This window comes from Microcaecilia unicolor, chromosome 8 (assembly GCF_901765095.1).
Source record: "Microcaecilia unicolor chromosome 8, aMicUni1.1, whole genome shotgun sequence".
In the NCBI taxonomy this organism is placed as follows: domain Eukaryota; kingdom Metazoa; phylum Chordata; class Amphibia; order Gymnophiona; family Siphonopidae; genus Microcaecilia; species Microcaecilia unicolor.
The window spans coordinates 51478898-51502019 of NC_044038.1; the positions used below are offsets into that span (position 1 = coordinate 51478898).

The 23122-nt window shown below is 43.9% G+C and overlaps 1 protein-coding gene across 1 annotated transcript in view; it reads left to right on the forward strand.

Annotated features, from left to right (window-relative positions):
- The window catches only part of RHBDL1 (rhomboid like 1), a 101936-nt gene that overhangs the window by 37663 nt on the left and 41151 nt on the right, over positions 1–23122 (forward strand). The window lies entirely within an intron of this gene.

The window sequence follows — 23122 nt, forward strand, 5'->3', positions numbered from 1 at the left end:
GCCGCATATGCAGCCTGGCTAGAAACACTACAGGTATGGTTGCTGCCATATGCCCCAGTAGTACTAATACAGTTCGAGCTGTGGTACAGGTGCGGGAATTCAACTGAATGATGAGGGACCGGATGTGCAGGGCCCTGTCTAAAGGTAAGTAGGCAAGTGCCCGTGGCGTAGCTAGTACTGCCCCTGTAAATTGAAGGGACTGTACTGGTTGAAGCTGGGACTTTTTGTAGTTGACGAGGAAACCAAGTTGTTGCAGCAAGGCAGCAGTTGGGTTCTATCGTTGTGCAAGGCAGCAGTTGGGTTCTATCACAGTGCAGGAGCTGAGGTTCCATCACAGAGCAAGCTGTTGGGATCCATCACAGTGGAAGAGATGAGCTCCACCGTAGTGAAGTGGTGAGATCCTCAGGAGCTAAGGTTCCATCGCAGTGCAAGCAGTTAGGTACCATCACAGTGCAGATGCTGAGCTTTCATCACAATGTAAGCAGTTTGGTTCCATCATAGCAGGGGCATAGCTACAGGTGGGCCTGGGTGGGCCCAGGCCCACCCAATTTCAGCTGTGGCCCGCCCACCCACTTTTCCTCCAGGCCCGTGCCAGCCCCAGCTCCCATTGCCGACCACTGCTGCTTTTCTTGTTGAGCAGCAGGGCCGGGGCTACAAAAAGAAGAAGCGCTCAGCTGACTGAGCTGAGCGCCAACGCTAACGATGAGAAAAAATGTTTAAAAAATAAAGCGTGGCACCGCAGGCAGCATCGAAGCATTGGCTGCTGGCTCTGCAGGCTCCTCCTGTCTCTTACATCACTGCCCCTGCTTCGCTCAAGGGGCAGTGACATAAGAGACGGGAGGAGCCTGCAGAGCCAGCAGCCAATGCTTCGAGGCTGCCTGCGGTGCCGCGCTTTTTTTTTAAACATTTTTTCTCGTTGTTAGCGTTGCCGCTCAGCTCAGTCAGCTGAGCGCTTCTTCTTTTTGTAGTGCCGGCCCTGCTGCTCAACAGGAAAAGCAGCAGTGGCCGGCAATGGGAGCTGGGGCTGGTGGGCGTGAATCGGGAGAGGGAAAATGGATGGCAGGATGGGGAGAAAGAGGGAAAACGGAAGGATGGCAGAGAAAGAGGGAAAACGGAAGGATGGGGAGAGAAAGAGGGAAACAGACGGAAGGATGGCAGAGAAAGAGGGAAAACGGAAGGATGGGGAGAGAAAGAGGGAAAACGGAGGGATGGGAAGAGAAAGAGGGAAAACAGATGGAAGGATGGCAGAGAAAGAGGGAAAACAGATGGAAGGATGGCAGAGAAAGAGGGAAAACAGATGGAAGGATGGGGAGAGAAAGAGGGAAAACAGACGGAAGGATGGCAGAGAAAGAGGGAAAACGGAAGGATAGGGTGAGAAAGAGGGAAAACAGACGGAAGGATGGCAGAGAAAGAGGGAAAATGGAAGGATGGGGAGAGAAAGAGGGAAAACAGACGGAAGGATGGCAGAGAAAGAGGGAAAATGGAAGGATGGGGAGAGAAAGAGGGAAAACAGACGGAAGGATGGCAGAGAAAGAGGGAAAATGGAAGGATGGGGAGAGAGAGGGAAAACAGATGGAAGGATGGCAGAGAAAGAGGGAAAACAGATGGAAGGATGGGGAGAGAAAGAGGGAAAACAGATGGAAGGATGGCAGAGAAAGAGGGAAAACAGATGGAAGGATGGGGAGAGAAAGAGGGAAAACGGAAGGATGGCAGAGAGAGGGAAAATGGAAGGATAGGGAGAGAAAGAGGGAAAACAGACGGAAGGATGGCAGAGAAAGAGAGAAAACAGACGGAAGGATGGGGAGAGAGAGGGAAAACTGATGGATGGGGAGAGAGACACTGGATGGAAGGATGGGGAGAGAAAGAGGGGAGATGGATGAAAGGATGCAGAGAGAAAGGGGAGAGACTGGAAGGATGTGGAGAGAGAAGGGACACTGAACTGAAAAGGGTAGAGAGATAGACACTGGTTAGAAGGAGGGAGAGAGACATTAGATGGAAGGATCAGGAGAGAGGGTAGATGGGTAGAAGGATGGGGAGAGAAAGAGGGAAGACGCTGGATGGAAGGGTAGGGAGAAAGAGGTGACACTGGATGGAAGGATGCAGAAAGAAAGAGGGGAGACTATTGGAAGGATGGGGAGAGAGAGGGGAGACACTGGAAGGATGGGGAGAGAAAGAGGAGAGCTGCTGCATGGAAAGGGGGAGTAGTGAAAGATTGGAGAATAAGAGGAAGGGGCATGGGGAGAACTAGGGTTTGAAAAAGATGAAAAGCCATAAGTAGATGAAGGAAATTAAAGAATGGATAGTAAGAATGAATTAAATCTGGACACAGAGAGAGGCAGAAAAATATTGAAGAAAGCAAAGAAAAAGGAGAGAAAAATGACAAATGGCCAGGAAACCCTGGCAGAAGAGTTAAGCGAAAACGAAGGAAAGCAGAATCTAGAGACTGGGAGCAACACAATGAGAAAAAGTAAATGGCCATACAACAAAGGTAAAGAAAATAATTTTATTTTTAATTTAGGATAAAGTAATATGGTGTTAATAAAGTTTCAGAGACCAATACTTCCTTCCTTAGTTAAGGAGAGGATACCGTAACAGCATTATACTGACCTGAGGCAGGAGGTTTTGGCCTCTGAAAGCTCACTGAAAAGGATTAGGCTATTAAATAAATTGTCTGAAATCGGATGCACTGAAAAGCAGCACTTTACCCTGTGTGACAAATGCATCTGAGTGTGACTAAATTTTGCTGGGGGGGGGGGGGGGGGTAGAGAGAAAATTTTGTGCCCACCCACTTTGGGTTCAGGCCCACCCAAAATTGGCAGTCTGGCTACGCCACTGCATCATAGTGCAGGAGATGAGGCTCTACATCAGTGAGGTGGTAAGATCACCCACAGTGCAGGCAATGGAGCTCCATTGCAGTGCAGATGTTGAGGTTCCATAATACTGCACATGATTAGTGGAATTAGAAAAGGTACAGAGAAGGACAACGAAAAAGATAAAGGGGATGGGACAACTTCCCTGTGAGGAAAGGCTAAAGCAGCTAGGGCTCTTCAGCTTGGAGAAAAACGATGGCTGAGGGGAGATATGATAGAGATCTATAAAATAATGAGTGGAATGGAACAGGTAGAAGTGAATCATTTGTTTACTCTTTCCAAAAATACTAGGACTAGGGGGCAAGCAATGAAACTACAAATGAGTAAATTTTAAATGAATTGGAGAAAATATTTCTTCACTCAACATGTAATTAAAATCTGGAACTCATTGCCAGAGAATGTGGTAAAAGCAGTTTATTTATTTATTTGTATCTCATATTTTCCCACCTATATGTAGGCTCAATGTGGCTTACATAGTACCGGAGAGGTGTTTGCAGACTCTGGTGTAAACAAATACAAAGTGATATTGTGGTAAGATAAAGTTTGTGTGGCACAGCCACATTAGGGAATTGTACAACGGAAGAGTTGTGTTATGTCCATTTCGTACTTTAGTTTTGTTGTGTTGCAGAGATCAGGCATTTATGTTGAATTGGTAGGGTATGCCTTTTTAAACAGGTTAGTTTTTAGTTTTTTCCAGAAATTTAGGTGGTTGTACGTAGTTTTCAAGGCTTTTGGTAATGCGTTCCACAGTTGTGTGCTTATGTAGGAGAAACTGGATATGTAAGTTGATTTGTATTTGAGTCCTTTGCAGCTTGGGTAGTGCAGATTTAGGCATGTTCGTGTTGATTCGGATGTGTTTCTAGTTGGTAGGTCTATCAAGTCTGTCATGTATCCCGGGGCTTCACCGTAGATAATTTTGTGAACAAGAGTGCAGATTTTGAAAGCAATGCGTTCTTTGATTGGGAGCCAGTGTAGTTTTTCACAGAGGGGTTTTGCGCTTTCAAATCGCGTTTTTCCGAAGATAAGTCTAACTACCGTGTTTTGAGCGGTCTGAAGTTTCTTTAATGTTTGTTCTTTGCATCCAGCATAAATTCCATTGCAGTAGTCTAAATGGCTTAGTACCATTGATTGTATCAGGTTGCAAAATGTTTCCCTTGGGAAGAATTGTTTCAAGCGTTTGAGTTTCCACATTGAGTGGAACATTTTCTTTGTTGTGGATGTCACTTGGCTCTCTAGTGTTAGGTTGCGGTCCAATGTAACGCCGAGGATTTTCAGGCTGTCTGAGATAGGGAGGGTGTAATCTGGGATGTTGATAATTGTGGGGTTGTCCGCGCTGTGTTGGGATGAGAGGATAAGACAGTGTATTTTTTCTTTGTTGAGTTTTAGTTGAAATGCATTTGCCCAAGAGTCCATGATGTTCAAGCTGATCTTGATTTCATTTGTGATTTCTGTCAGTTTAGATTTGTAAGGAATGTATATTGTGACATCGTCTGCATAGATGAAGGGGTTAAGGCCTTGGTTGGATAAGGACTTGGCTAGTGGGGTCATCATTAGGTTGAAGAGGATCGGTGATAGCGGTGATCCTTGTGGTACTCCGCAGTTAGCTTTCCATGGCGATGATATGTTTGAGTTTGATTTTACTTTATATGTTCTTATGGTTAGGAAACCCTTGATCCAGCTAAGTATGTTTCCACCAATACCGAACTTATCTAGTACTCTTATTAATATATTGTAGTTTACCATGTCGAATGCACTAGACATGTCGAATTGGAGGAGGAGGATATTTTTGCCTATTGCTATTTCCTGCCTGAATTTGGCTAGGATAGTGAGTAGTACTGTTTCTGTGTTGTGGAGGGGGCAAAAACCTGACTTTGATTCATGTAATACTGAGAATTTGTTTATATAATCACAAAATTATCTACGATAAAGCCCCGGGATACATGACTGACTTGATCGACCCTCCAACTAGAAACACATCCGAATCAACACAAACGTACCTAAATCTGCACTACCCAAGCTGCAAAGGACTCAAATACAAATCAACTTACGCATCCAGTTTCTCCTACATAAGCACACAACTGTGGAACGCATTATCAAAAGCCTTGAAAACTACTTACGACCACCTAAACTTCCAGAAAAAAATAAAAACTAACGTGTTTAAAATGGCATACCCTACCAACATAAATGCTTGATCTCTGCAACACAACAAGATGCCTTATGGATGTGTATCTACCAGCAGATGTCCAGACAGAAAGTCTTATGATGTCATTAAACATGTGACCAGCAGTAGCGTAGCTAGGTGGGGTGCAGGGGAAGCAACCGCTCCCCCAAATGGATTCTTTTAAAAAATGGCGCCTATGTGTTTTGAACTGGCGTCCGGCACTTTTTTTTTTTTTAATTGCACTTTGTCTCCCCTCCCTCACCGCACCATTCAACAGAAAGCTTCTCTCCTGGACTCTCTGTTCTCCCTCTTCAGCGCCCCACGCCCCCACCCCAGCCTACGTTGTTTAGCAACTCCTGCCTGCAGCAACAACAAACTGCTTCTGCCCGGCATTGGACGATCCTTCCTTCTGCTTGCAGGCTTGCAGCATCAACACGAGTCCCACCCTCGCACAGACAGGAAGTGTGATGTCTGACCGAGACGCGGTAGAGGGAAGGAATAAGGATTTGACGCCAACAGAGCTGTTAATGAAGCAGGTTTGACGGTTCTGGGGGAGGGAGACAGAAAGCTGTGCTGGACTCGGGGGGGGGGGGGCAGAGGAGGGAAACAAAGCGGTGCCAGACTCGGGGGAGGGGCAACAAAACGGTGCTGCTGCTGCACTCAAGGGAGAGAGGGAGGGGAGCAACCAAGCGGTGCTGGACTCAGGGGGGAGAGAGAGAGGGGGGGCAACAAAGCGGTGCTGAACTCGGGAGGGGGATAGAGAGAGAGAGTGTGGGGAACAGCGGTGCTGGTCAGGCTCCAGGAGGGGGAGAAAGGCGAAACGGAAGTGGTGCTGGGCTTGGGGAGAGGGGTTGAAAAGGCAACAGGTAAGGAGGTTAGATGAAGCAGGAGTCAGGGGAGGCTATTGTCCCTGTTGAATAGTAAACTCTATTGAACACAATAGCCAAAAGATCATTAGAAATAAGGGACTGCCTATGCTTGGTCCACCTGTAAAAAGGCTAAAGCTGTTCTAGTTGGATAGGCAGTGCCTTTAAAAGTGGAGGATAAACTTTTTATTATTTTGGTATAGCTTTTCAATTTATTTGAAATCTTCCCATATGTAGATATAAATATAATGAAATAACAATTGAATATCACTAAAACAGCTTAAAAATTATTGTAGCTGGTAGAAACAGCACTAATAAATGCTGTATTTTATACTCATTTTTCTACACTGTTCTAAATAATACAGATAGCCAAATTTCAGTAAGGGTATCCTGTTTCTTGATGGGTTCATGTTAACTGTTGTAATCTGCCTTGGGAAGCCTGGTGTTATAAAGATGAAAAGCAGGAAGAGAGGAGGAAGGTGGTGGACCACTGAAGGAGGAGGAGAGAAAGTGAGTAAGAGAAGGGGAGACATGCTGGACCCACAGATTCAGCTACACAAACCCTGATGGCTTGATCCTTCCCAGATTGTATATGCAGTGTAAATTTTAAAGGCCCTCTTTGCGCCCCAGGAATACCCTTCTCCAGGGACAAAGGGTCTGCGCCTCCACTATATATTGGGCCGCCTGCCTAAATCCTTTTGATATTCCATCCCAGTGGTATCTCTGTTGTTTAGATACCAGAAGACGTAAGTCTAGGATAATGTCCATGACCATGGCCTTCTGTCTATCAGGATCTAAGTATATCTTTGCCCATTTATGTTCCCATATATATGGTATTAGAAATCTATAAAAAGTAGTGTAAGAAGTGTGTGTTAATCGTATGTGGCTTAGTTTTTAGTTAGAATGACAGGTAAAGAATTATTGGAAATAAAGACAGAGATAGATTTCAGAAAGAAGACTTTATTCTTACCAAGTTTTCAATTAAGTACAGACATCAAACAGATCTGGTTTCAATCGCATAGGGCTCCGCCGTCTGAGAAAGCGTTGGGGAGGACTCCAACTCTCTCTCAAAATCTTATCTCTTTTATAGCCCCTGGTCCCAATTCAAGTCAATTGTGAGGTACCTTTTTTTCTAATATTTCTCAATTTCTGAGATCATACTTTCCTATCCGGCCAGGTGCTTCCGTTCTAGCTATTGCAAGTTATTGTGCAATATCCTCTTTTGTCAACATGTTTTCTCTTCTGCCAGAACATCTTATTTTTAGCATATCAGTTTCACTTCCTCTTTTTTTTTATCATCTTATGATCTAAGTTTCATCTTATAGGAAGACAAACTCCATTTTAATAAGTGCTACATTCAATTTGTACCTGATTTTGTTAAGACTCATCTATAAGGCCATTAGTAGGTTATCAGGCCTAGTCAGTGCTTTTTCAGCTGTACAAAGCTATGTAGCTTGGCCCACCACTATTCCAGTGGATAGATCTTAAACTAGAACGCATATTAACTTGCAGGAAAAGCAAGTCCTTGCTCAACCAGTCATAGATTTTTAAACCTAGCTGGTATTTTTACAGCCTGAGTCCTAAAATCTGGCCTTCCACCCTTCCGGTGGGCATCCAGTGAGGGCCTCTTGCTGTAGTATAATTATACAGCAGTAAACCACACTTAACAGGCTTTCACTTCTGGTGTGTAGTTTGCTGCCTATACCAACTGGAAGGCTCACGGCATTAGGGATTTGTGTAGCCATTCCTCCTGGCACAATAAGGGGGAGATAGGGGAAAGGGAAATGCTGGACCATAGTGGTGAAGGAGAGAGAGAGGGGTTGGGGAAGATATTAGCATGGTGGAACAATATGGGGAGAGACAATAGCAGTTCTCAAGGAGAGATGAGTGAGAGGAGGATGGTAAGTACAGAGGGTAGGAATTGTATAATGGGGAGTGGGTGAAAGAGAAGGGAATATGATGCCAGGAGAAGTAGAGGTGAGAGGAGAAGATGGAAAGTTGATAGGTACTGGTAAGTGAAATATAGGTGGAGGACTGAACAGTGAGAAGACGAAATCTGAGGGGGAGAGAGAAAACAGAGAAAGAAGAAATGTCAGAGACAGATATAGTAAGGGAATAGAAGAGATGAGGAAAGTGGAGAAAAGACAAATGGACCGCACCCACTGGAAAGAAAGCAGAAGACAGACAGGAAAACAAAAGAAGAAACTGGGGCCATCATGCTTGAAAAAATAAAATACCCAGACAACAAAGATGGAAAAAAGTGTTTTATTCTGAATTTATTTGTTGGAGTATGTTAGGTTTGGGAAATGTGCAACACGCATGTCTTTGTATTTTTTTTTTTTCAGAACAAGAGGAAATACATTTGTGTTTTCATTTCTTCTATGTTGTGGAACATGCCTAGTTTGAATTCTTGGGGTTCCCAATTCAATTTTTATCTTTATATTTCTAATTTGTGGTCCCTTTTTCTGCGTTCCGTCTGTGACCAAGGTGTGGTATTCTGCTGTATCCCACCTACACTGACACAGGAAGTTGTGTCAGAGGAGGTGAGACACAGCAGAAGAAACGCTTGTGGGGCCAGCCAGAGGCAGTTTGCTTTACTTGCTGATGCTGCTGGTAGCCATAGAAACACTGGAGGACTAGCAAGAAGGAGGAAGAAGAAAGGATGATAAATACCAGACCTGGGGGAAAGGAAGAGTAACAGATGCCAGACCGTGAGTATGGGAAGGGAGGATGAGAAATACCAGAATGCAGGGAAGGGAGGGACAGAGGCACAGAGGGGAGATGCTTTATAGGAAAGATAGGGACACAGAGGGAATGATGGTGGACATGGAGTGAGAAAAAATGTCAACTGGAGAGGAGATCTAGAAACAGCAGAAGTTGAATGGCACTTGGGGGGGGGAGTACAGAGTAGTAGATGGATGGCACTTGGGGAGGGGGAGAAGGGGAACAGAGCTGAAAATGGGGCGGGGGGAAAGAACAGAGAGGATGAAGGAAACTAGGGGGTGGGAAGAAAGGGAACAGAGCAGAAGATGACTGGGACTTGGCAATCAAATGAGGGTTGAGGAACAGAGCAGGGAATTAAAGACAAAAAAGATGGAATGGGAATTTTGAGGGGATAGTGAGTACTTGGCAATTGGTAGTTATGAATAGGTATATGTTAATGGGTTGGGAGAATGGGTGAGAGTGTGAAATGTGAGATAAGAGAAGAGGGGCAAGAAAAGGGGATTAAATTTTGGGAAAGGTTGAGAAATAATATGAATCACCTGGAAGACTGGAGAGGATGAGAGGCAATGAAAAGAGATGGGGATACTGGGGAGGGGTATGAGTCTCTGACATGGTTGAGTGAGGGTGGAAATCGGGATAAAAGATGGTGAAAGAGAGGCAATAGAACATGGGGTATAGGGAAGAGATAGAAGAATGGTCTGGAGGAAAGGGACAGAAAGAGATGACTATCGGAAACTGACCAGTGCCTAATTTACAAAAGTCTGCTCCCCCCGACAGCAAAACCTGGCTACGCCTCTGGTGACCAGTTACCATGCTCCATCGCAAAACTAGATGAAACCAGTTTTCAGCTATCCCTGATTTTTCATTGGATCAAGTACATCCCACCTGACTTCAACCTAGGGTCCAACAAGAAATTATAAAAAGCCTGGAAAATGCCCAGTTCTCTCTCTTGTCTCTTGGTCTCTTGCTTCTCTCTCTTTGCTCTGCCTCCTGCCTCTCTGCTGGACTTCACACACATCCTGTATAATAATTTGCACCTTCAACGTTCCATCGCTGTCTGGCACCTGGGTTCGTAACATCAAATGACGTCAGCCAGCCTCCAGCGTTCCGTTCCCCCTCACTGCCCCGCCCTCGCGTCAAAACGTAATGATGTCAGAGGGCGGAACAGGTGACACCTATGGGCCAATCACAAACTGTATACTTCTATCCAGCAAAATTCATGGTCATGATGAGAGGAGGCCTTGTGGTTAGCAAAGAAACTCTGATCAGTCACAAGTCTGATGGTAGTGAACTCCCTCATGGTTCACAGGTTCACCCGGAGACTCTGTCTCTGTGAGGTATGCTCCCCCAGCTTTCCCAGGAGGTATTGGGAGGCCAGTTTGCAGTAAACAACGCGTCCTTGGATGAAGTCATCACAGCTATGCCAAACAGTAGTTTTCCTTTGTAGAAAGCTGGTTTCTGATGGTTTCTGATGTATTCAGGCCACCAGCTGTAGAATCTATATTAGATCAGCAAAAGAAGGTTCAGGCTTACCAGGCCTCTGACCAGCAAAGGTGAGACAGCAGGAAAAATACCCCTACAACACCCAAGCCTCATTTTTCTTTTGTGCACAGAGGTACTTCACCCCCTATACTACTCCCTTGGGTTTTTGCAGCCCAAATGCATTTTTAGCATTAAATCTTAGCTGCTAAATTCTGCACCATTCCTTAAGTTTTGCACGATTCTTCTTCATTATCCATGCCATAAAGGACTTTATCTGTGTCAGGGGCATAGACATTAGCAATATTGTAGAAAAACTGTTAGCACTAAGAATCTCCCCACTGGATCCAGCAGCTTATGGAGTTCTAAAGGCTGTACCTTTTTAGCAATGATAATTGTGACTCTCTTTAGAGCACATTGGAAACAAAAACAATTGTAGGAAAATTTGGGGAGACAACCAAAATTTCATCCCTCCTTCTCAAATGTGTCTCCTGCTCCAGCCCTATGGAGGCTTTCAGCTGCAGCATCTCCTTAAATAGAAGCTGCTTCTTAGTAGAAAAATTAAGTCCCCCTGAATTAAACAAGGTCACCCTGATAGTGTCATCCAGCATCATCGATAATAAGACACAGGGAAAAAATCATTTGGCGGCAACACTGCAGGTAGATGCTACTGTACTTATCCTGGGCATTGACCAATCTTTCCAGCACTCTACAGCTGTATTTTCCTGCATTGTCCTCTTATACTGCAAGTTCATCCCCCCCTTCCTCCCCCCCCCCCATATAGCCAGTGCCACCTTCTCCCCATTCCAATCTACCCCCGCCCCCCATCAGATCTGCCTAATCCCTAACCTGTAGAACAAACTTCCTACAGCTGTGAACCGTCTGGCCCCAAACACCCACTCACCTATCTCCTCTTTCTACCTGTCCTACCATATCGGTCTCTTTCATTTACTCCTCGCACTGTGCACCCCCTAGCACACACACCCCACCTCATTATTCATCCCAAATGCTCCCACACCAGTAGCTACAGGAACCACCATTCAAATAGTACCTCTCACATACCTCAGTTATAACTCATTGGGCCCACCCTACCAGTTACACATAATCAGAAACAAATAGCAACGGCTTTACAAGAAAATCCTCATTGCTGCATCAAGGTCACTCATAATGGTAATAGCCAGCTCAGCACCCAGTGTTCTCCTGCTGGCTGGTACCACCTTGGTGGCAATGCAGCCATCTACAACCATTGTTGAGCACATACACCCTGTTAAAATAGAAGCTAAAATGAACCTCTTTGGAACTGTAGTGGCATAATCCTTCATTCACAACTATCTACTTATTTATTTATTTAAAATATTTATAACCTGCACCATTCTAGGGCTTTTTAAAAACTCCATCTATAACCCTTTCCAACTTCTTTGGTTCATTCATTGCAGTGATGTTCTCAGCAAGGGACCAGGCATTAGAGCTCCCTTTGTAACCGTGCTGGGAAGCACGATACTTGAACTAGGAAACAAACTCAAACCCAGATTATTTGTATGCAGGGGCATAGCTATGGATGGGCCTGGGCCCACTCAGCAGCAGTGCACCCTTCACAATGCTGTTGGTGGCACTGAGGAGCAAGCTAGATTCCTGCGGCACCGCTGTTTTATATCTCCCTCTCTACAAAGTGTCTGTCTTCAAAGAAGGGTCACCAGTGGCATTTAAGAATCACTGCCGCTGGCTGACCCGGATGCCTTCCCTCTGCTGTGTCCCCTCAACTCTGTGCAATTTCCTGTTTGCAGCCTGGGAGGAATGCAGCAAAGGGTAGGCTTCCTGGCTAGCTGGCAGTAGCAGCAGCGATTCTTACATGATGCTGGTGACCCTTCTTTGAAGACAGACATGTCGCAGAGAGGGAGATGCTGTCGAGAGTGAATGGGATGGAGAGAAAGAGAAATTCTGCACAGGGGGTGGTAGAAGAGAGGGAAAATTGTTGGGCACAGGGGTGGATGTGAAGGAGAGATGCTGCATGGGGGTGGTGGTAGGAGAGTGAAACTTGTTGGGCATGGGGGTGGATGAGAAGGAGAGATGTGGCATAGAGGGATAATTGTTGTACATGAGGGGGAGGGAGGGAGAGATGCTGTGAGGGAGGGAAGAGGAAAAATTGTTGGATGTAGGGTGGGGTGGGGAGAGGGAGGGAGAGATGCTGCATAGGAGGGGTGAAGGAAAATAGGAAGAAATGTTGGACCTGGAAGGAGGGAAGAGAAAGAGGCAGAGATACCACAACAGGGGAGAGAGGGGTGAGATAGGGAAATGTACATGGTGGTGGAGGGGAGGGTGAGATGGAGAAATGCTGCAGGGAGAGGGAGAGATGCTAGATTTGGGATGCAAGGGAGAGAGAGAGAAGAGGAAAAAGAGAGGGAGCAATGATGGACATGAAAGTGGAGAAGGAAGGAGAGATGCTGCACAGAAGGGAGGGGAGAAAGAGGGAGATGTTGGACCCAGGGGCAGAAGGGAGTGAGGGGGAGATGCTGGACTATGGATGGGAAGGAAGATAGAGGGAGAAATTCTGGTCCACAGGGGAACAGACAAGAGGGAAGAGAGAAGGGACAGGAAGAACAAAGGAGCAGATGCTGGGCTAGAAGGGTGGATGGAGGGAGGCACTGGGAATGGTGGAAACATATGGGAGAGGCCAAGGGGTAAGAGTGACAAGGAAATGAATGAGAGGAGGATAGTGATTACAGGGGGTAGAAATATGGTAATGGGGAATAGATTGAAGATGGAAGGGAATGGAAGGCTGGGAAATGAACAAGAATAAGAGAGCTAGTGGGTGAAAGGAGAGATGGAAATTTGATTGATTAAGTATCTGAAAAGTAAATAGAAGGAAAGGGGTTAGAGACAGTGAAATTTGAGTGGACAGAGAGGCAGAAAAAAATGAGGAAAGAGCTAAAATGCAAAGATATTATTGTCAGAGGGAATGCAACAAGGCAGGAAAGAGGAGAAAAGACAAATGGGCAGCAGCTGCTTGGAGGAGAATTAGCAGAAGACAGACAGGAAAGCGGAAAAGAGAATCTGTAACCAACATGATGGAAAAATATAATGTCCAGACTACAAAGGTAGAAAAGGCATTTTATTTTGAATTTATTAACTGAAATATGTTAGCTTGGGAAATGTGCATAGTGGATGTCTTTTTATTGTGTTCAGTAGAAAAGGAAATGCATTTCTATTTTTATTTCTCCACTGTTGCAGTACAACATGCCCAGGTTCCCAGTTCAGTTTTTGTCTACATGTTTTTATTTCTTTAATTTGTGATTCCTTGTTCTATGTTTGATGAGGGTCTGTCGGTGTGATTGTAATGGTAGGTGGGAAGATCAGAGGGGAGGAAGTGAAAAGAGGGAATTGGTGGGAGGGGGGCTCTTCATTTTCAGCTCTGGGTCCTAGCATGTCTAACACCAGTCCCAACACTTGCTCTAGCTGGTGGGGATCCCCAAGCTCCATCAGCTGAGGACCTCCTCTGAAGGTGGCCAAAACTCCCTTCTATTAAGCTTGGCAGACGGTGGCAGCATCCTTGAGCCACCAACAACTAAGCATGAGTGGGGTGCCGACATCAGTGGTTCAAGGAGTTGCTGCTGCTTAGTAAAAGGGTCGTTTTCAGAAGTAGTCTTCAGCTAAAGTAGTTCTATTTTCAATTGGGAGGTGCTGGGGGAGGAAGGGGCGAGGGCAGAGAGAAAAGTTTTATGCCCACCCACTTTGGGCTCAGGCCCACTCAAAATTGGCTGTCTGGCTACACCACTGAGGCCCAGAATGTATTTTTAAAGACACTTTGTCCATAGGATGGGGGTTAGTTTCTTTTTTCCTTCTGTGGTAGCTGTTAGACCCCCTTTTCAAACTGTCACACAATTGTTGATTCTGGAAGGCTGCTTTGTAGGGGATCAGAGAGGATGTGGGAAGCAAGCAGCTGGAAATGACAAGCAATTCCCCCTCTACCCCCTCCCTTTAGTTTTAATTGAAAAGTTATTTGGGGGGTTAGTGCTGAGATTCTGTCATAGCTCAAGTGAACTGCGTCTGAATTTCAGGGCCACATATGAGCAGAGTGGCCACTGTGCAGAGGAGGGAAGATGGATGTGGTTATAGGGACAACCCCTGTGGGCTATAAAGAGACACTGCTCAGGCAATAACTGAATAATAAGGAGCAGAATGCTGAAAAAGAGAGAACAAAAAGGAAAGGTTACCAAAAAATACACACTGCAATATTTTAAAAGCATGCAATCTAAAGGTATTTCAGCTTAGCAGCCTTAATGGCAAATGGGCTAGAGTACAGCTGTGGAGGAGTCCTGCCTTTGATATGTGCAGTAATTCAACAGCATCTGCTGTTAACCTTCCCTTTTCCTCTTTTAGGTGGAAAGAAAGTGCATGCTTTAAATAGTTATTCTTTTGAAATGGGATTTGCTGTCATTTCTCCCACTGAGCAGTCAGGAGAATGATTCATTGCCACTTTAAAGTGACAGGGTTAAGTGGCAAAGAAAGACTAAATCATCTTGCCAGCAACTAGTTGTGTTCAAAGCAGAGCCTCCAGTAGAGGAAACAGCTTATGGGGGTGTAAGGGGAACGAGGTACATACTTTAACTGCTCAGTGATAGGAAACGTCATGCTTGAACTCTTTAAAGAAACATAATGGAAAATTAGTCTATCTGATTTTCTTTTTGGGGGAAAAAAGGGAACCCTGTAATCTACAGATAAATAGCAAAAACCATTGTTTCCCAATCTCCTAGAGGCATATCTGGCCAGTCAGGTTTTCAGGATATTCATAATGAATATGCATGACGTAGATTTGCATACATTGGAGACCCAGTATATGCAAATCTACCCAGGGCCGGTTTTAGACATGGTGGGGGCCCATGGCAGAAATTAAGGAGGGGGCCCCCGATCCCCTCTCCTCTCCCCTCCCCTCCCCACCTGCATTGCTACTACACAGTCTGGGCATCTCTTACCCTTCTCCTCACCACGGTCCGTCTCCCTCCCTTACTACTACTAATCATTTCTATAGCGCTACTAGGCATACACAGTGCTGTACATGTTATATGCAAGTACTTTCTTTCTCCCTAGAGGGCTCACAATTTAAGTTTTTGTACCTGGAGCAATGAAGGGTTAAGTGACTTGCCCAGGGTCACAAGGGAGTTGCAGTGGGAATGGAACCCAGGTTGCCAGGATCAAAGCCTGCTGCACTAACCATTAGGCTACTCCTCCACTCCTTCCCCTCACCTTACCTCGCGGTCTTCTTTAAAAATGTATTTCCCTTCTCAGAGGGGTCTCAGTGCAGCAGCTATCCTCACAAGCTGCTCCGAAGCTTTCCCGCTCTCTGCTGTGATCTGCCCATGTGGAAACAGGAAATCGCATCAGAGGGGGGCGGATCGTGATTCGCAGCAGAGAGGGAAAGCTTCATGGCAGCCGGAGGCAGCTTGTGAGGATGCCTTCTGCACCGGGCCCCCCTAAGAAGGGGAAATACATTTTTTAAAAAGATCGGGAAAGTGAGAGGAAGGTAGGAGGAGACAGGCTGTGGTGGGGAGAAGGGGGAGAGATGCCTGGACCACGGGACCCCCTGGACCTGTGGGGCCCAGGGCAGCTGCCCTGTTTGCCCCCCCCCCCCCCCAAACACCAGCCCTGAATCTACCTCATACATATTCAGTGCTGCAGTCCTGAAAGTCCAGCTGGCTAGATGTGCCTCCAGAACAGGGGTGGAAAACAGAGTCTTGAAATAATGGTACTGCAGAGCTGCCATGTTACCCAGTTTCATGAGGGAGTCTTTTGGCCAGTTCTGGTTTTGAACTTACACCCCAAGCAATGTGGTATCTGTAATTCTGATTCTATCAAATTAAATCAGTGCTGTAGGTCCATAATACATCAGGATAGGGCTATCTGAAATCCAGGACTGGCCTGCCATCTCCCTCCTGAAAATGGGTAACTTGTCAGCTCTGGTAGTATGCTGTGTACTGGTCGATTTCCCTACTGGGCATTTTATATTGCTGTTCAGTTTTTAGACTATGTTTTTTTCTGTTGCATTGTTATATGTGTGAATTACATATGTTTGACTGTACACAGTTTAGATTTATAAATTAAACTTTTTATATACTACTTTTAAGCCCAAAAGCTGTCAAAGCAGTGTACATTAAGGTACTTCTGTCCCTGGAGGGCTCATAATCTTAAGTTTGTGCCTGAGGCAATGGAGAGTTAAATGAGTTGCCCAAGATTTTCAAGAAGCTGCAATGAAATTTGAAGGTGACTTCCCTGGTTGTTAGTCCACTTCTCTAACCTAGGCTACTCCTGAGTCCTCATACCAGTCAGGACAGCAATATCCCAGGAATCCTTTTAAATTTGGAGTTCAGATTTAATTACTTATAGGTACACTAGGTATTTTCCTGCCCCAGAGGATTTACAGTTCAAGGCTTTTCTCCCATTCATTGCTTATGGGAGTAAGTATATTTATTTATAAAATTTGTCAACCACCACCCTGTAGACAGAAAGCCCATGGCTGAGACAATGTGCATAACTCTTACTTGAAATAAAACAACAGCTGAAACATTACATAAAAATCATACACATATTTAGACTGATTGGTCAACAAAAGCTAGATAGCAAGGCCTACTTTACCCTCAGCTGTAGTTCCCCTTTATTAACTTTTCAACACTCACTGCTGGCAGTCAGAAATGCAGGAAGCACTGGAGCAGCCATGACAGTCTGGTTCACAAAAGATGGATCCTGACCTAGGCAGGCCTCAATTGTACAAAAAGGTGATACACAGGGGACACCTCTACATACCCAGGTTTATTATCTACCTTCTAAGAATTTAGAGAACAATCAACAAGTCCTGAATGAACAAGCTGATTTATTGAATGTGTCTGATTTGTTATAGACTTCAGATAACAAAATTCCAACTGCCTCTACTTTGATTGTGGTTTTGGCTCTTGCTCCAGATAAGCAATTGTTTATGAAAATGTTTTTCAAGAATAGAGATAAGACCTTTTATGTTTTCAAGACACGTGTTTTCTAGACTCTAGAGAAACTCAGAGATGAAGGAAACAATTTTTTTCATTTGACACCTGGGGTAGTTCATTTGGGAGCTACTTTTTTTTCTTAGATACCCATGTAAATGTGTCATTAGGTATCAGTCCTTGAAGTATGTTTTCATCAACCAAAATTTACAAAAAAGGGGGTGTGGATTACACAAACATGCAAATGAAAACACACAAAAAAAATCCACTAAAAACAGAAAATAACCCTTACAAAATATGGAAGGAAAAGCCTCAAAGAGCTCAAAAATCACAAGCAATCTAACAAGCTAGAAGGAGCACAGTGGTCTCTCACTCTTTCATCATTGGCATAAAAACCTTCCATACAAATGTGTACCCAAAACATCCCCACAAGTATCAACACCCCAGATCACACCCTTCCTGTCTCAAACAGCTTGAAAATCCTTGGCGTTACAATGGACCGTAACTTAACACTAGAGAGTCAAGTGGCATCCACTACAAAGAAAATGTTCCACTCAATGTGGAACTGAAACGCGTGAAGCAATTCTTCCCGAGGGAAACATTTCGCAACCTGATACAATCAATGGTACTAAGCCACTTAGATTACTGCAATGGAATTTATGCCTAATCTCTGCAACATAACCAAACTAGAGCACGTAACGGACATAACACAACTCTCACGTTCTCCGATTCCATAATGTGGCTGTGCCACATGAACTTGATCTTACCACAACATCACCCTGTATTTGTTCACACCGGAGCCTGCGAACGCCTCTCCGGTACTATGTAAGCCACATCGAGCCTACAAATAGGTGGGAAAATGTGGGATACAAATGTAACAAATAAATAAATAAACTCATCAAAGTCTTTTTTTTAGAGAAAATGTGAGTCAAAAAACACTTATCTTTGAAAAGGTCCAAATCACAATGTGTCCGCAATAAACAATTAAAACTGAGCTTCAAGCCTAGCCGCTGCTCTGCTAATACTCCACTTGTCTCCAGGCCCGGAACTCTTACCACGTGGCCATGTGGCGGGGATCCCGTACCACCACCCATTGAGGGCGCCGTGGGGGTGATAAGGGCCCCCCATGTGCAGCAATGACCGATTACCACCGGGTTTCCGCAGTGCAAACCGTTTCTGGGGGGGTTTCTTTTTCCCCCCTGAAATGGCACGCGCTCGAGGAGGAACTATGACCGATTGTCACGTTGGGCCAGTGGTAGTCCTGATTTAGCGTTCCATAAGCCCGCTTCGGGCTTACTGATGCTATGTAAAAGACCCCCTAAATGTGGAAATTCTTCCAGTAGAAGATAGAATCACTGAGAAGATTTAATCAAGCAAGATAGCATTATTATTTCTGTGCTTTAGTGTTCAAGACTAGTTCCTATAATATATTACCTGGATTTTACTCCATTATTATAATCTTGGATCCTATATTGTGGACTTGAATGAATCAGTAATTTAGATTTTTATGTTCTTTATAATCTTTTCCTTAATTTTCAATTATTCAATAATTGCATAAATAAAAAATGTAAACAATGATGAAATATTTTGAAACCCACCTGACAGGACTTAACAAGGATCTGGGTTTCCTATTCTATTACAAACCATAAAATTACAGGGCCTGATATTTAGCCACTGGCAGGAAGCGCTTTTACTGTCCGCTGCCGGCGTTAAACTCAAATATTCAATACCAGGCTGTTTCCTGCGACCGGTATTGAATATCCAGGTTTTTTTTTTAAAACTGCTAAAAAGTGAACTGGTTGTGTTGACATTCTGCGCTAAATGGTTAATTTTTTTTAGTGGTTAAAGATAAGACAGCTATTTATGTGGTCCTATTTTATGCGCTGAATATTGGCACCTAACTGGATAAATCACACGGTATAGCTGGTTATGCGCTAGATGCTAACCAGCAATATTCAACAGGAGATAACCGGTTATCTCCCACTGACTATTAGTGGTTCGGCGCCGATATGCTATTTAACAAAAGAACATAAGCGTTGCTATACTAGTACAGACCGAAGGTCCATTAAGCCTAGCATCCAACAGTGGTCAATACAGGTCACAAGTACCTGGCAAGATCAGGTCAGAGGCCGTCTCTTGCCACATTTGAATATCACCTTTTGATTACCCATCCAGCTTTACCTGTTTCTCTCTGTCACTTCTTCCCTCCCCCCTACTTTTCCTTGAGACCGTTATTGGAAAGCTTTTCATATTTCACTATCTATATTTTGATTCTGTTATCTGTTGCTCATAATGGACCTGAAGAATGCTGTGCTTTCAAAAGCTTGTCAAAATGTATTAAGTTAATCCAAGTAAAAAAGATATGTACCTTATTTTCTTTTGTTTTGTTCTGTTTTATTTCTATTCATTACCCTTATTATATTGTAAACTCCTTAGATATTCTTTTATGTGTGGCTTATCAAGTACAGTTGAAATATGAATTTGAAATGTGAATGTTACTATAAACTTGTCCAACCCTTTTTAAACCCTGCTATGCTAACAGCTTTTACCACATTCTCTGGAATAGAATTTTAGAGCTTAATTATTTGTTAAGTGAAAAGAAATATTTCTCAGATTTGTTTTAAATGTACTACTTAGTCATTTAATTGCGTGCCCCCCTAGTCCTTGTACTTTTGGAAAGAGTAAACAAGCTATTCACATCCACCTGTCCATTCTACTCATTATTTTATAGACTTCTATCATATCTCCCCTCAGCCTCTCTTTTCCAAGCTGAAGAGCTCAAACCTCTTAGCCTTTTCTTATATGGGAGTCAGTCCATCCTCTTTATCATTTTCATGTCCCTTTTCTGTACCTCTTCTAATTCTGCTATATCTTTTTTGAAATGCGATGACCAAATTGCACACAATGTTCAAGGTGCGGTCGCACCATGGAACAATACAAAGGCATTATACTATTCTCAGTTTTGTTCTATTAATTTTCTAATAATTCCTAACATTCTATTTACTTTCTTAGCCGCTGCTGCACACTGAGAAGAGGGTTTCAGTCTATCATCAATGATGAACGCTTAAATCCTTTTCTTGGGTGCTGACTCATAATGTGAAACCTTGCATCATGTAGCTGTAGTTGGGTTCTTCTTCCCTATGTGCATCACTTTGCACTTGCTCACATTGAATGTCATCTGCTATTAGGATGCCTGTCTCCCAGTCTTGTAGGGTCTTCTTGCAATATTTCACAATCCTTATGTACATAAGTACATAAGTAATGCCATACTGGGAAAAGACCAAAGGTCCATCAGGCCCAGCATCCTGTCCTTGACAGCGGCCAATCCAGGTCAAGGGCACCTGGCAAGCTACCCAAACGTACAAACATTTTATACAAGTTATTCCCGAAATTGTGGATTTTTTCAAGTCCATTTAGTAGCAGTCTATGGACTTGTCCTTTAGGAAACCGTCCAACCCCTTTGTAAACTCTGCCAAGCTAATCGCCTGTGATTTAATAACTTTGTGTCATCAGCAAATTTGATCACTCCAGTCCTTATTCCTGTTCCTAGGCCATTTATAAATATGTTAAAAAGCAGTGGTCCCACCATAGATTTCTGAGGAACTCTTACACAATTGCAACTGTCTCTGGTGCTCTCAGTTTCACAGACATGAGGCAACCAAATCTGTAGCTACTACTTCAGTCTAACTTTATTTATATCCTGCTTTTCCAAAAGCTGAAACCAGAGAATAATAAATAAAGGAACATTCAACATGTGGTCACAATAGATTTCTACATATATTCTTAGTTTTATTCTCTTTCTTTGCTGAAGAACTCCTACCATTCAATTTTCTTTTTTTTTTTTTTATGCCATCTGTACACAGCGCTGAGGATTTCATTGTATATTCCACAATGACTCCAAGGTCATTTTACAGAGTAGAAACTCCTGCATTGGGCACATATAGTTATGTTTATTTGTCCCCACAGTTTACTTGTCCACATTCAATTTTACCTGCCAGGCTTTCTGTTCCCCAAGTCACCTGTCTCTACCTTATGTGTAAATCTGTCAGCTTGCTCCTGTTCTCTTCTACCCACTCCTCTGTTCCTTTTTCCACTCCCTTACAATCTCTTCTGCCTGGCTCCCTCTTTGTTCTCTCTCTCTCTCTCTCTCTGCTTCTCTGTGAAATCCTAACTAGTGATTATGGGGACATTTCTCTTTTGTTTATTGCTGTTGCTTTTGAAAGTCTCTAATTATGAATCCCTCCACAGATGCTTAGAATATGCTCAGTCTCCAAGCTTACCCCAAAGCCAGAACAATCTTTGCAGCCTTTCTGTGTCATGCGTGCACAAGTGTGTGAATAGCATGAATCTGTCCCCACACTCATGCAGAGAAAGCTAAGTTCCAGATCAGAGGTCAGAGGACAAGTCGACATGGGATAGGAAAATAGCACCCTTCAGTACCATTCCCCACAACCACTGCCGAAATCTGTGCCAACCCAGTTTTCAATCCATTCCCACTAATTAAAGGCAGTTCCTTCTTCTACCTCTGTCTTATTCATTAGATGCAGAAAATGAAATGAAAGTGGTACAGCATGTTGTCTTATAGACTGGAGACTATGGAGAACAGTTGTAGAATAGGGAAGTGCATTTGGTTGACATGGCATGGGAAGGGCATGGGATTTTGGGATTTAGGGCTTGATTCTATATGTCACGTTTACAAATTGCTAACAAGTATGCAAAACCCCAAGGGAGACAAAAAAAAAATCCAAAGTCAAAGAAAGTCAATCCCAGAAAAAAGGTATATCAGATGCCTAGAGAAGACACACTTATGCAACACTTTGTTAAAAGGGGAACAAAAGAGAGTTCAGTATAGGCTGAACCTACAGCAGAGCTTAAGTTTCAGTGACTTTAGCCGCAAAGCGGCTCACTTGAAAACTCTATATTGTGAAGAATAAGGGGCTGTCCTATCCTGGGTAGGCCACTAGATGGCGCTGTTCCCATAGAAATGGGGGGAAATGTCCAGGATGAGTCACTAGAGGGAGCCAGTAGGGGAATGGTCAGGTGGAGGTTGCTAGGACCAAGGAGAGTCCTGGGCTGGAAACAGGTGTAGGTGGTTATGGGCTGGGTCCTGCCCGGAATTAGGGGGAAGACCCTAAAGGGGTGGAGGAGCTAATTAACCACCTTATTCCTGCCTGAGTGGTGAAAGAAAGGAGAGGAGCTGGAGACCTGGCAGCTGGAGGAAGAAGATCCCCTGGAAGGTACTGGCTGAACTCTGTGGACTTTTGAAGCTCTCTGCTGAAAAGGTGACAGCTGCACTACCCTCTGAGAAAGAAAAGTAAATGCTTTTGTCTGGCTGTTTGAACTGTGAAAGTTTGAGGAACTGCTTTAAATGTTTGAATTGAAGAAGAAATGTTTAAGTTAAAGAAGGAATAAGCCATGAAGATTATGTTAAATGGCAACTAATAAAACCTTTACTTATGAAGCCTGGTGTTGGTGAACATTTGTGAAAGGTGAAGAGGAGGCAGAGAACTCCCCTGTGTTTGAGGCAGAGTCGTGGTGAATTACCGAGAAGTGTAGAGCCTAACCGTGACTGTGTGTGAAGGAAGCTAAGCAGGGTTGGGCCTGGAAGGGTGACCAGCTCACAATATACATCAGGAGTACTCCCTATATATGTAACCCTTAATTTATTTTAATATATCAAAAGTTTAAATAATAAATAAAACATTCAGAGCAAGTTACACCCCTCTCTATCCTGTTTAAAGTGCTATAGTTTTGTTTTGATTTTATCTTCTTTCTATATAGGGATTCTCTGTATTTATTCCATACATTTTTGAACACTGTCATTGTTCTTCTACCCACCACCTCCATAGGGAGGGTATTCCAGGCATCCACTTCTCTTTATTTCCTGATGTTACTCCTGTCTTCCATCCTGCAATCTGTTTTTGTCCTCTAGTTTGACGACTTCCCCATCTCAGAAAAAGACATGTTTGTATATTTAAACATCTGTATCATATCGCCTCTTTTTCTCTAGGGTATGCATATTCAGGTCTTTAAGTCTCTTTCAATATATATATT